This window comes from Mus caroli, chromosome 8 (assembly GCF_900094665.2).
Source record: "Mus caroli chromosome 8, CAROLI_EIJ_v1.1, whole genome shotgun sequence".
Classification (NCBI taxonomy): domain Eukaryota; kingdom Metazoa; phylum Chordata; class Mammalia; order Rodentia; family Muridae; genus Mus; species Mus caroli.
In genome coordinates this window covers 5,878,155-5,895,201 of record NC_034577.1, presented here as the reverse complement: position 1 = coordinate 5,895,201, position 17,047 = coordinate 5,878,155, and the positions used below count along the sequence as shown (strand labels likewise).

The 17,047-nt window shown below is 42.4% G+C and overlaps 1 protein-coding gene across 2 annotated transcripts in view; it reads left to right on the top strand.

Moving 5' to 3' along the window:
- Positions 1 to 17,047, top strand: part of Fam155a (family with sequence similarity 155 member A) — a 533,107-nt gene that overhangs the window by 329,657 nt on the left and 186,403 nt on the right. The window lies entirely within an intron of this gene.

The window sequence follows — 17,047 nt, the reverse complement described above, 5'->3', positions numbered from 1 at the left end:
CCATTGGACTTGCAAACTTTATATGCCCCAATATAGGGGAATGCCAGGGCCAAAAGAATGGGAATGGGTGGGTAGGGAAGTGGGGGGCACTATGGGGGACTTTTGGGATAGCATTGGAAATGTAATTGAGGAAAATATGTAATAAAAAATATTAAAAATTAAAAAAAAAGATTAACCTCTGCTGGAAACTTCCCGTGGTCCCCTCTGTTCCCAGGGGTACTCTATTTCTTCTACAGTGGTAGCTTTTTTAGACTATGTCAAGTCTTATCTGGTTATTTCCCCTCCCCTCAAACTGATATTTTCCTGATGTAGGATGTCTTATGCTTCACTTTCTCTACTATCACATCTGAAAGGAAAATAGTACCTAGGGGTGGTTTGCCAAATGAGTAGGGGAACACATCCTTCTTGGATTTGGCTTCCTCTCTGCTTCGGATTTTGAAAAGGCAGGATAAGGGTACAGGGTGTGAGCTTGGCTCTGAGGCAACCAGAGCGTATCTGTCAGGCAAACAATGCAGTTTCCACAACCTAAAAGAATTCACAGACAGAATTAAAGAGGAGAGGTGGGAGCAGCATCTGTGTTTACATTTGGAAGTGTGTTTTAAAGAGATCCATCGTCTTCAGTTGCTGGAGTAGAAAAGCAACTGTGAACAGAGGTTGCCAAAGACAAATAAATAAATTAAACCGCAGGATGCTCAGAAAGTGACTGGTTGTGAGGTTCCTTTAAGGAAAACAAATATTAAACCATTTGTGTAACCAACTCTTAGCTTTCTGCCTTCCTCTGCTCTTATTTGTAATTGGCCACTTAGCCTTAAACAGTAAGTATGTTGTACTGACTTTGGAACCCATGTGTATGTAGGGTTTTAATTTATCTAAGATTTCAAAAGTTACACTTACCTTTTCGGTAAATGTTTACATACCACCTCAAAGATCTATTAGGATAAGACTTTATTCTGAGAATGTGGGAACTCAGAGCAGAAAGCAAGCCTGCCTCTTAGCAGCCTGTGACCATGGCCCTGGGCTCAGTATGGTGCTGACACAATCAAAAGCAACCGGCCTCTTAAATTGGGCCAAAGCCAGTGCTGGTCATGATGTCTGAAGTCTCAATCCCTCCAGCTCGCAGCAGTTGGTTTATCTGGCATCCAGGTCATCTGAGAGCGGCTTCTCTTCCGGGTCACGGATGCCTGTGTGACCTTCAGTAACCTCACAGCTGTGGGTTTTAGTTGTCAGTTTTCGATTCTTCGCCAACAGAAGGAACAATTTAGATCACAAAAAGCCTTGACTGTCCTTCCCAATGCTAATCTTCTATGCATATCTTTAAGGTGTCTGATGCAAGCAGAGGTTTTAGTTAGTCAGACTGTTGGGATGGAAACATCTTTAAGCCAGCATTTATCCAACTTCAGTGGGAAAGCTGAGTCATGAAAAGTCTACCCTAAAGCCAGAGCTTCTCTGCTTGAAAGTCTCCTTCAGGCAATGGCAGTGAACATCTCATCAAACATCTAGCTAACCAACCAAAGTCAAGGTCATTTGCTCAACTTCTCTGCAGCAATGGAATCTTCTGTGCACTGAGCACCATGGGAAAAGACTCAGCTCTTTGATGAGACCCATCCCTCTCCTATATATCATGATTTTAAATATTATTCCTGGAAGACATCAGCAGGTGATTGGACTTACTGTGTATGCCACAGTTTTCCCACAGAGTTGAAGTCTATGAATTTCTCTAAACAAACCAATAAGAAATTTCAGACTCAGAGGGAAATTGTAGAGCCAAGAAAACATTGTTTACTATCACACACACACACAAAATAAACCTTTTCTTAAAACCAAAAATGACGGGACTATTTTCTCTGTAAAGTATATTCTAAAATGCTATAGGACCAGGCAATACTGCTTGAAGTTCTGAAATATGTTACCAGACAGAAAGAGACCTACACTCAGACATGGTAAGACTAATCTAGATGACTTCCTCATAATTCTTAGTAATAACTTCTTAAATTAGAGACAAAAGAGATTTGCTTGTATTAAAAACAAATCTTGTACACAAATGATAACTGTCATGGCCAAATCTTGGTAAGAGAATTAAATTCTCCAAGGTCACTGGTGAAATCACATTTTAGCAGAAAAATGCCTTATACTTAAGCTGTGTGTACTAAGTGCAGCATCCAGAGAAGAGGCTCCAGTGTAGTCTTCATGTCCTGTTCCTAGGCTGCCATGCAGAAGGTACCTGTGCCTGTCACTGACTGCCCTGCTGGGCACAAATGTAAACCACTGTTGCTAGCAGTTAACACTGAGGACTCTTAGTTGTTAAAACTTGGAAATGGCAAAAAAAAAAAAAAAATTGTAGGTAAATGGATAAGTAAACTTTGGTTCACACAGACAAAAGAATTATTTATTGTAAGAAGAAATGCTATCAGGCCACAAAAAAGCATGGAGGCATGTCTTTAATGTGTATTCCTCAGAGAAAGGCCAATCCCTACAGTCTACATGCTGTAGGGTTCTGACTGTGATATTGCTAGAAGAAAAATAAAATAAAATAAAAATAAAAATAAAAATTGGTAGAGACCGTAAATGCATTGGAGATCACCAGGAGGCAGAAGAATGAGAAATGTGTGTGTCAAATATCATACATTTTTAGTACATTAAAAAAAAAAAATGGTGGGAGAAGAAAAGCCAGAGTGTGTCTCTTCTTCTTTAGCTCACACACTGGGGAATTAATAAGGCTTTGCTCTGAGTGGTCTAATTCCCAAAGGACTGGGACATGGTACTCCATGCTGAAGCTGGACAGTTGTCACACCTCATGTACATGCTTCAGAAGTAGGCTGGTAAATTAGTAGGGGGCAGGAAAAGCTAGGAGACCCCAGAGTTTGCTTTCTCCCACTCTCTGAGGAGTCCTGATGGCTCCATTAGTCCTACTGATGGCCTCTGTCCAGTTCTATCCACAGCCTGCTTGCTGGCAGGCTAGGACGACCCTGCATCCTGGTCTCTGCCTGCTTGCTGACAGGCTGGGACGACCCTGCATCCTGGTCTCTGTGCAGGAGCTCTGACCCAACTTCCATATTCAGGGTCTGCTTCGATGAGTGTTTGCCCCCTCTGGGTTTTTACTGCCTCCATGGGGCAATTAGTTTCAGAAGGTCCTTGTCCTTCCGTGTAAGCTGTGTAAACCATTGAAATCCAGTGTCATTTCCTGGGCTGTGACTCACAGCCCATCTGGCAAATCAGGAGCTGAAATATCATCCCCAGGACACAGAGTATTTAAAATTTAACTCATCATTTGAGATACACACGGCCAATTCAGAACCTATATTTTTCATTAGTTAAATATTTAGTATTGGCAACATAAATTTGGATTCTTTCATCTCCTTGCAAATTATCTGTTTATAACGATTAGTGGTGCTAATGAGGCTGGCAATAAACAGGCTTCCTCTCAAACTCCCAGCTCCAATCATCTTTCCATGTTAAGCCAGTTAAGGCCCCTGCAGGCTGGATAATTCACCCCAGGTGTCCCTAAGAAGTCCCAGGCACGGGGCTTGTCACATTCTCTATTCCCCACTTCATGGACATGCCCACACCAACCTAGTCCAGGGGGTCAGAACTTCTGCTCTCCTTACAGCACTTCCTCCTTAGCTGTTGCCCTTCCCATGTCCTGCAGCACAAGGAGATCATCTAACATCTCAGCCTTCAGCCTTCAGGCTTCCCTGTGCCATCTCCAGTTGTCTCCTCAGTCGCTGCTATCGTTCTGTCCACCTTCTCCCCACAACCGTGCTCAGGCTCAATCCTCAGGATACTATGATGGGCGTTTTGTTCTTGTTTGCTCTTGTTCAGACAGACTCATTCTCCATCTTCTTACCCATTCCTCTGGCTTTTTCCACGTCTTCCGGCTTCCTCTTGCTTTTACCACAGCTTCTGTCTTCCTCTGGCTTTTACCACAGCTTCTGGCTTCCTCTTGCTTTTACCACAGCTTCCGGTTTCCTCTGTCATTTTCCACAGCTTCCGGCTTCCTCTTGCTTTTACCACTGCTTCCAGTTTCCTCTTGCTTTTACCACAGCTTCCGGTGTGCAGAGTTTTCAACTCTCCTGTGTCACCTGCCCTACTGCGAGCATCAATTCTGACCTTTCTCTACAAGGAGCATCAACTGGATGGAAGCACTGGCTGTGGTTTCCTAATGGTGCACATGGCAGAAAGCTAGCTGTCAGTCCCACCGTCTAGACAATCTTATTCCTGTTTATACCACCTCTTCTTTGTTGCCTCCCCCTCCTTTGAAGAAAATAATCCCATCAAACTTGACTCATCGATGAGGCATGGTGTGTGCAGGCACTCCCATACTGACATCCTTGCCTCATGACCAGGGTGGGTTCAGATTTGGGGTATCTCTGCTCTGTATGCATAAATGTAGAGTTAATACGCCCTACCCAAAAGATTATCAGGAGAGTACAATCCTTTACTGTATTTCAGGAACTAAGAGTAGTGTGTAGCATAGATTAAGGGCTAGATGAATAGCGCTTATTATCATTAAATTCAGCTTTGCTTCTTGGCCTACGTTTCTAGCTCCACTTTCTTACATTCTAAGGCAAGATATCTCAAGCTACAAGATTGTCACATGAGATTCAACAAAGTTATCTTCACCTACTTCTAGAAATTGCTGTATATTGCCTCGGCAGGATTTTCAAGGTGCTGAATACCCTACCTCAGGCGTTTTGCTGGAAGCCTGTCAATCACTTTTAATTTCTTCCCCTCATTGCCCTCCAAATGTACCCCTTCAATGTTACCTCTTCCTTTCCTGTCTGTGGCATTCTTCATTCTCACATTGTCGATAACAAGGTCAGGCTACTTCCCCTTGTTTAGGCTATTGGGAAGCCTGTAACCTGGTCGCCCTTCCCTGGTCCACCCAACACCCAACACAATCTGCAGGTGATTGCCCCTGCAGCCATGTGAGATGCTGACTGTGCTATTCTGATCTGCAGGCACACAACATGTGAGGGTACACACCAGCCAGGTGGAGGCCTGTCAGCTCCAGTTATGTCAGCTTTGAAAGCTGGATGCCCACCTAGTGTTGAGGACAAGGTGACCACACATTTCTGTGAGACACTAACAAGGATTCAGTTTATTGTGGTATTCATAGACATTGAACCTTACAAAGAAATTTCCAGGCTCCTTCTATGCACATAGATACATCTACTCTGTGTTCATAAGTGCTTTGTCACCCAAGGGAACTCCTGGCACCTAAGACTGCTCCTGACAGGTGACAATTCTGTTTCTCAAGTGGTTGTGCAGAGGAAATGGTTAAATGGACAAACACACACAAGACAAAGCATATAGTATGGCACATAAACATTGATTAGAAATCAGACAAATCTCTCGGGCATGATCTGTCACATACGCATCTGTCCTCTTCCCAGGACGAAGTCAAGCTTATGCTAAAGTACTGTGACATTGTTCAAAGTAATCAGCATGCCCCTCCTTCCAAACCACACTCCGCCTCTACTATTTAAGAAAGATCCTGACACCTGTATGTTTCTAAAGGATTAGAAACAGTTATGGGTAACATTCACATTAATATGTCGTATACACTTGTTTATCTCTCTCCCCCTTCCCCTTCTCCCTTACACTTCCATTTTCTTTTATCCTGTTCTTCCTTGCCTTCTCCCTACTTTCTCACCTCTACTTCTTGTGTGTGTTATTTTCCCTTCCTTCTTTCAATTTAGCTCTCCGTTTCCTTCCCTTCCCTCTTCTCTCCTTCTTCCTTTTTCCTCCCATCCCTTCCTCCCTCTTTCCTTTTTCCTCCCATCCCTTCCTCCCTCCTTCCTTTTTCCTCCCATCCCTTTCTCTTTCCTTCCCTTTCCTTCCCTTCTCCTCCCTTTCCTTTTCCTCCCTTCCTTTCCCCTTTCTTCCCTTCCCCTCCCCTCCCTTCTCCCCACTCCCTTCTCTTTCCTACCCTTCCCTTCCCCTCCCTTTCCTTTTCCTCCCTTCTTTTCCCCTCACATTCCTTTTCCTCCATTCCCTTCCCTTCCCTCCCCTCCCTCCCTTCCCTCTTTCTGTTCTCCCTCTCTCCTTTCATTTTCTTCCTCCTTTCTTTCTTTTACTTTTCCTCCTTCTTGTCTATCTTTTCTATTTCATTCCTTCTTTCTGTGAAATCACCTCTTGTCATTGTCACATAGTTAATGGTTGGTCTCAGCACAAGTTGACAGAGAACATCTGAAAGCAGTCCCTAGTCAAGAGCAACAGGCAGAATTATATCACATTCAGAGGCAAGCTGGATGGAGAAATCAAGCAAGAGTAGATTACCTGACTCAGAATCATGGCAGGGCTAAGAACCCATCACATGCATAAGTGAAAACACAAACTCAAGCCAGAGGAGCTGCTAGGGGCAGGGGGGGGGGGCAGACACAAGGTGTGGGTTCAAGACAGCACCCCTCTGTAATTAAATGAGCAGACCTCACACCCTTAGAAACAAACATTAGCTACAGAACCTGCTAAATGTCCCTGGAGGCAGAGGTTTGCAAACTGCCCAGTCAAGGGCAGCTAGGGAGAGCCTGCACTCTCTCAGCAAGATGGCAGATGATTAGCTCTGATGACACAGGCTGTACCTGCTGGAGGGCACCTTCATGACTGAACTTTGATATTGGATGTCTGGCTTCAAGGGCAGGCAAGTAGATTTGACAGAATACTCAATGTTGAGCAGGACAAATCACAGTGTACTATTGGTACTTGGTTGGACCACTCGGCTCCATCTTTTTCTTCTGTCCGTTTCTCTGTTATATCCTGTGAGATGGACATGCTTCTGACAGACCTCTGAGGAAGCCAGAGCCAGGACTAAATGAGGCAAACTGTGAGTGGTGCTTTGGGAATTGTTGAAGTCCAATAAAATCTGACTCATACTGATTACAGTGAATGAGTGAATCTGGTCAGTATCAATGATGTTCCACAGTGTCTGGCCCTGATTGGCTGGGGAGAAGAGGTAGGAAATTACCCCAAAGTGCACCTGATCAAGGCCACTCTGTAAAGAAAGAGGAAGCAGACAGCGGGAGGAGCCAGCAACTTGAAAAACAAATCTTTGATCTGATTATATTTACTATAGTCTATTGATGCTTTAACCAGCCGTCTCAGGAAGCCAGAGAGAGGGGATGAGCATGCTCAGACATAGGGTGACAGCTGGGCACATGTATCTAAGGAGCATCTTGTTCATAGGACAAATGACGGTTTCACATCTACAGTGTGTCAGAACCTCGGCTAAGTACTAAGCATGCAAGGATGCAACACTACCCACCATCTTGACTTTAAGGCAAGATCTATTGGCTTAATACTCACTGTCCTAGTTAGCGTTTCCATTGCTGTGACAAATCACTGACCAAAAGGCAAGATGGGGAGGGAAGGGTTTGCTCTACTTACACTTCCAGATTGCTTTTTATCATCAAAGGACGTCAGGACAGGAACTCAAGCAGGACATGATCCTGGAGTCAGGAGCTTATGCACAGGCCATGGGAGGGTGCTGCTTGCTGGTTGGTTTGCCCTGGCTTGCACAGTCTTTTTACTTATAGAGCCCAGGACCACCAGCCCAGGGATAGCACCACCCACTATGGGCTGGGTCCTCCCTCACTGATCACTAATTGAGAAAATGCCTTACAACTGGCTCTCATGGAAGATTTTCCTCAACTGAGGCTCCTTCCTTCCTGATGACTCTAGCTGTTCTTGCAGTGGACGAGGTAAGCTTGCAAAACAAAGTAGGTATGAGGATTTGCAATGGGTTCTACTTAAGCCTCTGAAACATCTTTAGTTCTCATTTCTACATGTAAATAAGAAAAATAAAGGGACAAAAGATAAATTGTTACTGGGGAATGAACACCATCTTTATGATGCCATCTTTGGTGGCTGGGGAGATGGCTCAGAAGGTAACAGTGCTTGCAGCTCTTTCATAGGATCCGATTTGATTCCCTGTACTCACATCAGGTAGTTCACACCTGCCCAGGGTTGGGGATCCTGCTCTTCCAGACAGCTTGAGCACTGCACCCATGTACACATCCCACATTCACACATGCAGATGCATAATTAAAAATAAATACTAGGAAAAAATATGACCTTTGAGAAAACAATGCCATTTCCAGAAAATTGGCATTAGAGAATAAATAAATTTGCATAATAATGTTTGGTCATGTGGAAGGGATTAGGAGGTTTGACCTTGTTGCAGGACATGTGTCACTGGGTGCAGGCTTTGACTTTTCAGAAGCCCAAGCCAGGCATAGTGTGTCTTTCTTTCTGCTGCCTGTGGATCTGGATGTAGAATTCTCATCCACTTCTCCATCACTGTGTCTGCCTGCATGCACCCATGCTTCCTGCCATGATGACAGTGGACTAAACCTCTAAATTGTAAGCCAGCCCTAATTAAATGCTTCCCTATATTAGATTTGCTGCTGTCATGGTGTCTCAAGTAGAACAATGACTAAAACAGTATATGAAGGTGCACTGTTCCAGTAGTAGTGAGATGGACAGAATCATTTCAATAGACTATATTGAATCTGATGTATATTGAGTATAAAATACATTGGCTATATTAGATATATTGTAGTAAAGCATATACTGTCTTATAAAACCATGGTGTAGGATAATAAGGATGAAGATAAAATGACAAATTTTTATAAGCAGTGGACAAAGAAATACATGAAGGGTAATTTCAATTTAATAAAAAGAAATGTATCAACTTAAGTACAAGGTTATTTCATGAAGAGGGGATTTCAGACACTCTTTTGTTTTCTCCATTGATGTATATCTGTGTGTATATGATGCCTGTATGTATACACACACACACACACACACACACATAGACATACATACATATTATCTTTTAATTAGAATTGTATGCAAATGCTCAAACATTCATTAAGAACATAGCACGCTAATTTGAATTAAGGATACAAAGTAACATGGCCAATGCTTGTAACTTACAATGATAAAAAAAAAATTGAGTTAAAAATAAGCCAGGTGTGAATTAAATGGTATTGTTAATATCTTTTTTCCACTTATTTGGAAGTTGTTATAACAAATCAAAAGAATGTTATTCCCAATGGAGTCTTTGATCCTTAGAAATTAAGTCCGGAGCTTGTGAAAGGAGAGAGACTCTCATTCAGACCCTGCTGGGTGGTCCACCCACCCTCCACCACTGCACAGCACTGTCAGAACTGCTGGCCATGGTTAACTAGTCAGTGTGTTCTTAGGTTCTCAGTTTTCTTTTCTGCTATTTGTTAATTAACAGCTCATTTTCATTTTTCCAATACCCTCTTTTGTTTTGTGGAATTTAAGCATGCTCAGATCAGACCCAGGAAAATGAAGGTGAAGTGCTTGCCCAGCTCATGGTTTCCTGCTGGTTCTCATACTGGAGCTGTTATAACACAGCCTTCTGATGTCTGTGAAATAGAAATGTTAAATTCCAACCTGTCAGTTACCTACAACCCAGAAGAGTGATATGAATGCTCACAGGTTGTTCTGCCTGCATGTCTATGTTTCGAAAGGATTAGAACCCTGTTGAAAATTCATTGTAGAAAACGATATTTCTAAGTTAAAATGCACAGTAGAGGAAAGTATCAAGCAAAACTCCTTTTCAAAATCAATCATAAACTGAAATTTTTTGTTATTTTCTTACTGAGAGATTCTGGTGATTTTTCCATGGATAAAGAATATCCCAATTTTATAATCACCTTTTAAATCTGCAATGTGTCAAAGTATTAAGTCATGTGCAGAAAAGCAGGAAGAATATAATTACAGAAAATGAAACCTGTAAAGAATTCATCGGGGGTGGTTAATATGAATAAGCCTCACGTCACTAATAAAATTGGAACCTGCAAATTTAAATATATTACCAGAAGAATTGCTGAAATTATGTTAAGCACACACTGGAAAACAGTTCAAATATCACTATTTAAATATTTTCCAGGGTGCTTTCTCATGAATTCTATGACAGAAACCTACAAATGTCTATTTAGAACTGGTTTCTGAAACCTCCTAAGGGCTGCTGGTGTTTCATCACAAATATGACAAGAATGAACTCAGAGACAAAGTTTTGTGTAGACAGACTCCAAACTTTGACTAGTAGCTGAACATAATTGTAAATAAAATAGAATTTAATAAGAACCTTTTTTTAAATATGTGGACTTACATATAAATGAATTATTTTTCTTCCACTAACAGATGTACACATTTAAATTTTGGCTGTGATTTTCCTAATGACATTTTAACAAATATTTTTCTAAAAGCAAATTTACAACAACTCTTTTAACAATTTAAACCATCAAAAAAAAATCCTATCTCTTCTATACAAATTATCTGCATATAGTAAAATATATTTTAAACATCACTGCTTTAATATTTTGCTTATATGCCCCGTTATAAATTCTAGTTTTCATATACTTTTATAGGAATCACTTTTATTTTTATTGTTAATTGTGTGTGTGTTGTGGGGTTTGTTTGTGTGTGCATGTGTGTGTGTGTGAGAGAGAGAGAGAGAGAGAGAGAGAGAGAGAGAGAGAGAGAGAGAGAGAGAGGAGAGAGAGAACCAAGCATTAGCTTTAACTCCTCAAACCCAAATCCAGTGACACACTTCCTCCAACAAGACCATACCTCCCAATCCTCTGTATCCTTAGAAAGTGTTTCACTCTCTGGTGGCTAAGCATTCAAATATCTGACTCTACATGTGGAAGAGGGGCTCTCATTCAAACTACTACATTCCACAAACTGGTCCCCATATGCTTGTAGATATATCATAACGTGAAAAGCATGCAGTCCAACTTCAAAAGTCCCCATAGTTTATCACAGTCTCAACATTTTAAAAGTCTAAAGTCTCTTCTGAGACTCATGGCAATCTCTTAACTATAACCCTCTGTAAAATCAAAATCAAAATGTACACACATACTTCTATCACACAATGGCACAGAATACACATCTCGAAGGCCACGCAGTGACACACTTTCTCCAGCAAGGCCATGCCGTCTAGTCCTTCCAATCCTTCCACACAGTTCCAGTCCTTGGTGTCTAAGTATGAAAACATATGAGCCTGTGGGGGCCACTCTCATTCAAACCTTATCTTATCCTATTTTGTTAAAATATGAATGGCCTTAACATTTCTCCTAAAAATAGTAAACACCTTGCAATGAAAGTTGGTCATGGCATTGGTTCTGTATGTGTGTAAATTATATGTGTATGTTCTTGTGGGTGCGGGTACATACGATACTCATAATGTATGTGTCCCCGTGCACATTTGTAGGCCAGCTTTGGGCACTATTCCTTATATGTTGTCCACTTTGATATTTGAGACAGGGTCTCTTATGGGACTAGAGTCCACTAGGTGGGCAAGGCTGGCAGACAAGTGCATCCAAACACTTCACCTGTCTGCTTCTCTCTGCCAGTGCTGCCATTGCAAGCATTCAGCACCAGGCCCAGCTTCTTGTGTGGGGGCAAGCAATATAACCTAGATCTTCCCATGCATACAGCAGGCTTTGCACAGTGAGCTGTCTCCCCAAACCCTGTGACACTCCCTTTCATTTTGTTTTATGCTTTCTCACTATCAGAAAACTGGGGTGTCTTTAATATATTTGTCCTTAATTTTTTATTTGCTGGGAATCATGCATGACATTTGTGGGGTCGGATGTGGGAAGTGATTTCTTCTCCCACTTTGTGGGTCCTAAGGGTCAGACTCAGGTTTCTGGGTTTGGAAACAAGTACATTTACCTGCTGAGACATCTCACTAGCCCTCTATCTGTTTTGAAGTTGTTTTCTAATTATAATTTTAACTTTGCTTACCCATAATGGAGCTTTCCATGTTAGCAATATGGTGAGATAGTATGGAATCTTTAGAAAACTAAATATTAAATAACCCCAGTTTAAGAGTTTAAAATGTTGCTACAAATTAGGACTAAAACTTAAATTTTAAAGAATCCCAAGAAATATTTATGTGGTATGTTTCCAAGTAAAAGAATTAGAAGCTTAAGGATAGTGCTCATTTGGAAGCAGACACTTTCAAAAAATAAAATTTGTTCTTACTTTCACACACATATAATTAAAAACATGAAATGATGAGTTCAGGATTATGTTTCCTCCCTCTGACGCAGGGGACTTTCCTTGGCAGAAATGATTCGGGTTGGTCATACAGCCTTTGTCTCCCATTAAGCAGAGTGACAGTTAACCTTCCCTGTCAACCTGACTGGATTTAGGATCACAGGAGGCATAGCTCTTGAGGGGATTGACCAAAGAGGAATGCACTCATTGATGTGGGTGGCATCATCCCATGAGCCAGGTCCTAACTGAATGCAGTGACAGAGGAGGAAGCTAGGTGACCTCTGCTTCCTGACTAGGGCCTTGCTGATCTACAGCCTCAGGATCCCCAGATACACAGGTAGCCATGACCACACCTACCCAGATGGGCTGCTGCACCCTGAGCTGTCAATCAGGACAACACCCCCTCATTTCAACTGCTTTTGTCAAGATTTGACCACAACCACAGAAAAAGTAACTAAGAAAAATTAGGATAAAGACTTCCTTGGGCCAGATGACTCATACATGCCCCTACATAAGTGTAGATATTTCATTTGTTTATAGATTATTGATTCTTAAACTGCATTGCTGGCCTTATGAACTTATGAAAGTCAGAGAGATGTAAAGTCTCAGCATGTGTCAGGGATCATCTGTGTAGTGTGGATCATGTTCACTTCTGTGTGTGCGTGTATGTGTATGTGTGTGCATGTGAGTGTGAGTGTGTGTGCATGCATGTGTGTGTTGTGTGCACGTGTGTATGTGCAAGTGAGTGTGTGTGAGCACGTGTATGTGTGTTTGCATGTATGTGTGTGTGTGCATGCGTGTGCTTATGTGTGTGCATGTGTGTATGTATGTGTGTGTGCATGCATGTGTGTGTTGTGTGCACGTGTGTATGTGCAAGTGAGTGTGTGTGAGCACGTGTATGTGTGTTTGCATGTATGTGTGTGTGTGCATGCGTGTGCTTATGTGTGTGCATGTGTGTATGTATGTGTGTGTGCATGCATGTGTGTGTCCAATAATGCAGGTAGGAATCAGAAGTCGTCACTTATGATGAGGAGGCACTTACCAAATCAGTCACAAGCCTCCTTGATTCCCCAGGATTACTGAACATGATCCCTTCTACACGGATGGAGAAACAGTGTCATGCTTGCTTGTCATCACTGTGGGTCAGGAAGAACCAAATCTTTCGTGTGGATTCTCACTTCAGCAGCACGGGCTAACGTGAATTTGGCAAATGTATCTATTTCCAAAACACAGAAACCGGAGGGAAATGTCTGTGAAGGCCCTGAGAATCTTCTAAGCAAAGATCATGAAGTTCTGTTAAGAAGCAGGGCTAGAGGATCAGAGCAGGTCTACTGAAATGGTATGAGGGCCAATGCTCTAGGCCACTTGTGCCTCAGGACCCCCAGGTACACATGTAGCCAAGAAAGGTAGAGCAAACTCAGGGAAAAGGACCCTCCAGTCTTTCTTGAGAGAGGTCCTTGTGTGCTACACCCACCAACTTTACACACGTTATGGCTTTCTGGTTGACATCATCCGTTGTGGGTATCTTCCTGGAAGTAAATCTCAAACTGAAGTCCAGTAATCAAATATTTAAAGCTAGAGGTGATGGGATAACTATTAGTAACACGGGAAAAAAACCCACCTATAACTTCAAGTAGAAAACAAACACAGTTGTGGACTTCATGAGGAGACAAGGATCCTAACGATCCTAACACCAGATGCACATTCAGAATAGTCCCGAAGCGACTCTGGAAAGTGTGTTGTCACCAAAGGTAGCATAGACAGACACACCATCCCTCAGATGGACCCACCAAGCCATCCTGAGCCTGCATCTTCAAAGCAGAAAAAAAAAACATCAGCACTTTTAAAGCATCAAATTGTTAATTTTAAAAGAAATACGTATGTCAAGAAACTGTGGAAAAGGACAGTCACAGGAAAAAAAGAAGCACTGTCAATCTCAGCCTGAGCAGAACAGAGGGTGTCAATTATGATTCTATAATTACAATATTAATATTAAATGGCAAAGATGAGCAAAATGATTTAGTGGGTAAATGACCTTGCTCCTAAGGGTGAAAACCAAGTTGTATACCTGGGATCCACATGGTGGAAGACAGGAGCCCTCCAGAAAGTTCTCCTTTGACTTACACACACACACACACATAAAATTTAATAAGATTTAAGAAGAAGAATAACCAAAAACATTGTCTTAGTGTATTTAATCTCTTGATAACCTTATGACATATAATATCTAGTTCTCCTCTGTGAAAATAAAGACTCAGAGATGTTATAGAAATCACTCAGGGTCACACAGAAGTCCAGCCAGAATTTTAAGACAGATAAGATGACCACACACTTCCTGGGGCAGAAGAGTGCATGGGTCATCTGGCCTGATGGCAGAAGATGCCCATTCTTTTAAGCAACCTCTGCTTCTGCCTCAAGTCTGTCTAATTATGACAGGTCTTTCAGGAGTTCTGCCAATGAGGTCAGGTGTGCTTTGGCTGATGCTAAAGTGCAGAATTAAGCTCTGGGTAGCAGTGGTCTTCTAGGACAGGCTGTCAGTTTTCTGAAAGATGAGCTCCTAGACCCTTCAAGCTGGAGGCTCAGCCTGGGGCCAGGCTCTGATAGAAACCAGCTCTCACGCTGAAGAGGAAGCAGCCCTCTTGTGGTTCAGTGAGAATTAGGGTCCAGATGCCTTTGGGGAACTGTTTGCATGGGCTGCACCTACTTCATCTAGAGGCAGCTGAAGAGTTCCTGATGACCCTCCTCATTGTCAGTGAAGGCCAATATGGCCCTCACAGCTCTCAGCTAGTACCGAGACATACAACTGCCAACTCACTTGGCCTTGTGTACCTAGTCCATCCTACTTCTCTCAGGAAGGGCTCCAAAAACCAGTCAACCCAAGCCATAGGTACTTCTGTCTCTCTGCATGAGCCGTCAGAGAGAGAGGGAGGAGGAAGAAGGAAGGATGGGAGGAAGAGGAAGAGAAGATGGAGAGGAGGAGGAGGAGGAGGAGGAGGAGGAAGGAGAAGCAGTGGCTCCAGAGACGGTGGCGCAGCAGCGGCGGCGGCGGCAGCCAATGAAGACATTTCTCTCTTGATCGCATGGAGCACCTTGACCTTCTCTGAGGCCTTCTCTCGTCACCTGCAATCTCATAGGCTCTGCCTTTTCAGTTCCCATCCTTGGAACCTCTGTATCCAACAAGTTGGGCGTTTGGAGCATTGAACCCCAATGTGACTTCATGGCCTGACTATCACGTCCCTTTAGACTTTTGAGACACAGTTTAGCAAGCCAAGCTCCAATATTCGTTGAGAAAAGCATTATATTTCCTGCATAGAGGAAGTTACCTGAGTCCGTAACCAGACAGTGACCCCAGATGAGTTATTTAATATTCTCAAGCCTGGTTTTCTCATTGTCGAAGGGAGAAGAAGATCTGCGTTATTATCCAAACACATTGCAAAGGTTAAATGACTAAACTGTAGAAGGAGGCTTCAAAATAGAGATTTTGGTATTGTGATTTCTTCTCACCATGCTACCAATTCTTCTGATCCTGGAAACATCACCCGCTCCAGTCTCACATCTGATGGTTACCACTTAGGATTCTTCCCAGGTACTTGGTAATATAGTATCACAGTCCTACCTCCTTAATGTGCCCATTAAACTCTGTAAAATATGTTTGGTAAAGCCTTCACTTTGCTGAAGTGTCTTCTTTGTGTCTCTTCTTTGTGTCAAGTTTTCTGAAGTCCTTGACAACAGTAGTGTTTAGCAGAATGGAGCTCCGTGTCTTCACTATGAACGAATCCCTCTCTTGAATGATTTCTTTTTATCAACTCCAGTGTGTTTATTCTGTGACACGTGACTCTGCCCCACAGTGTAGGGTTGAGTGTCTACTTTATTGTTCAACCATATTCTAGGTAGCAGGTATGGATGCCCCTGATTTCCCGTCAACAGTTTTAGGGGTTAGGGTTTAGTTGTTTGTTTAGGAATTTTAATTGATATTTGGCAAGAAAGCATAACAAACACCTAAAATATTTTGTCTATTTTGTAGTTTTGTTTTGTTTTGTTTTTTAAATCTGAATAACTCACACTGAAAATAAACATCTAAAGGCATGGCATAATGATAAAGACCCAACAAAGCCCAGAGTCCTTATAAGGGTGAGCTGCAGGACTTAAGTTCTGGGATGTTTCCAGTCATGATACAGGGAGTGAAGGGGAAAGGGCTGTTCATTGGCTGAACTGACAGCTAAGCATACACAGTTTGTAAAAATAAGTGACCTAAAAGGAACAAGGGCCACTATCAACAACAAACAAATATCTCTCTCAAAACTTTCTTCAAAGACCTGACATTTCAGTGTTTGGCGATAAGGATGTATTTCTTAACTGTATCTGATCTTGATCTTGATCTGGAGGGTCGGAAATGAGCTGTACATTCTTGTGTTCTCACCTCCCAAGACTTTCCCAGACTTACCTGGGGCTGCAGAGCGGAGCAGCACAGAAGGGGCTGTCATGGGGAAGCTCTGTGCACCCCAAACAGCAAGCTCTGCTTTATAAAGACTTTCCACACTCATCACCAGGCAGCCCACAAGCATCTCCCAAGTCTGTAGTCCTCCCTAGGAAGGGTGGCTTAAACCATAGACTCATTGGAGTATTTCAAACTAAACAGAGGCTTGTTGAATTGAAATACATTGTACTTCGGAAGATTACTATTCTAGGGAGGTTGAGGGTGTTTTGTTTTGTTTTGTTTTGTTTTGTTTTGTTTTGTTTTGTTTTGTTGTTGGTGGTGATAGGGTTGCACCCCCCCCTTTTTCTTTTTAAACTTTTTTCAAATCTGTAATGGAAATTCTAGGGAAGATTGTTTCCTATGAACCAAGCTTTCAGCTTGTGACCATTCAAAACAGGAAATACGGTAAGAGTAAAAAATTTCAGGTTTTTGGGTAAAGCAGCCACAAACCTGAAGAAATTCGGGGACACACTTCCTGTCCTGTCCGGGGTTTTCTTCGGCACTCTAAGCGCATGCACGCTGCGATGGTCTTCA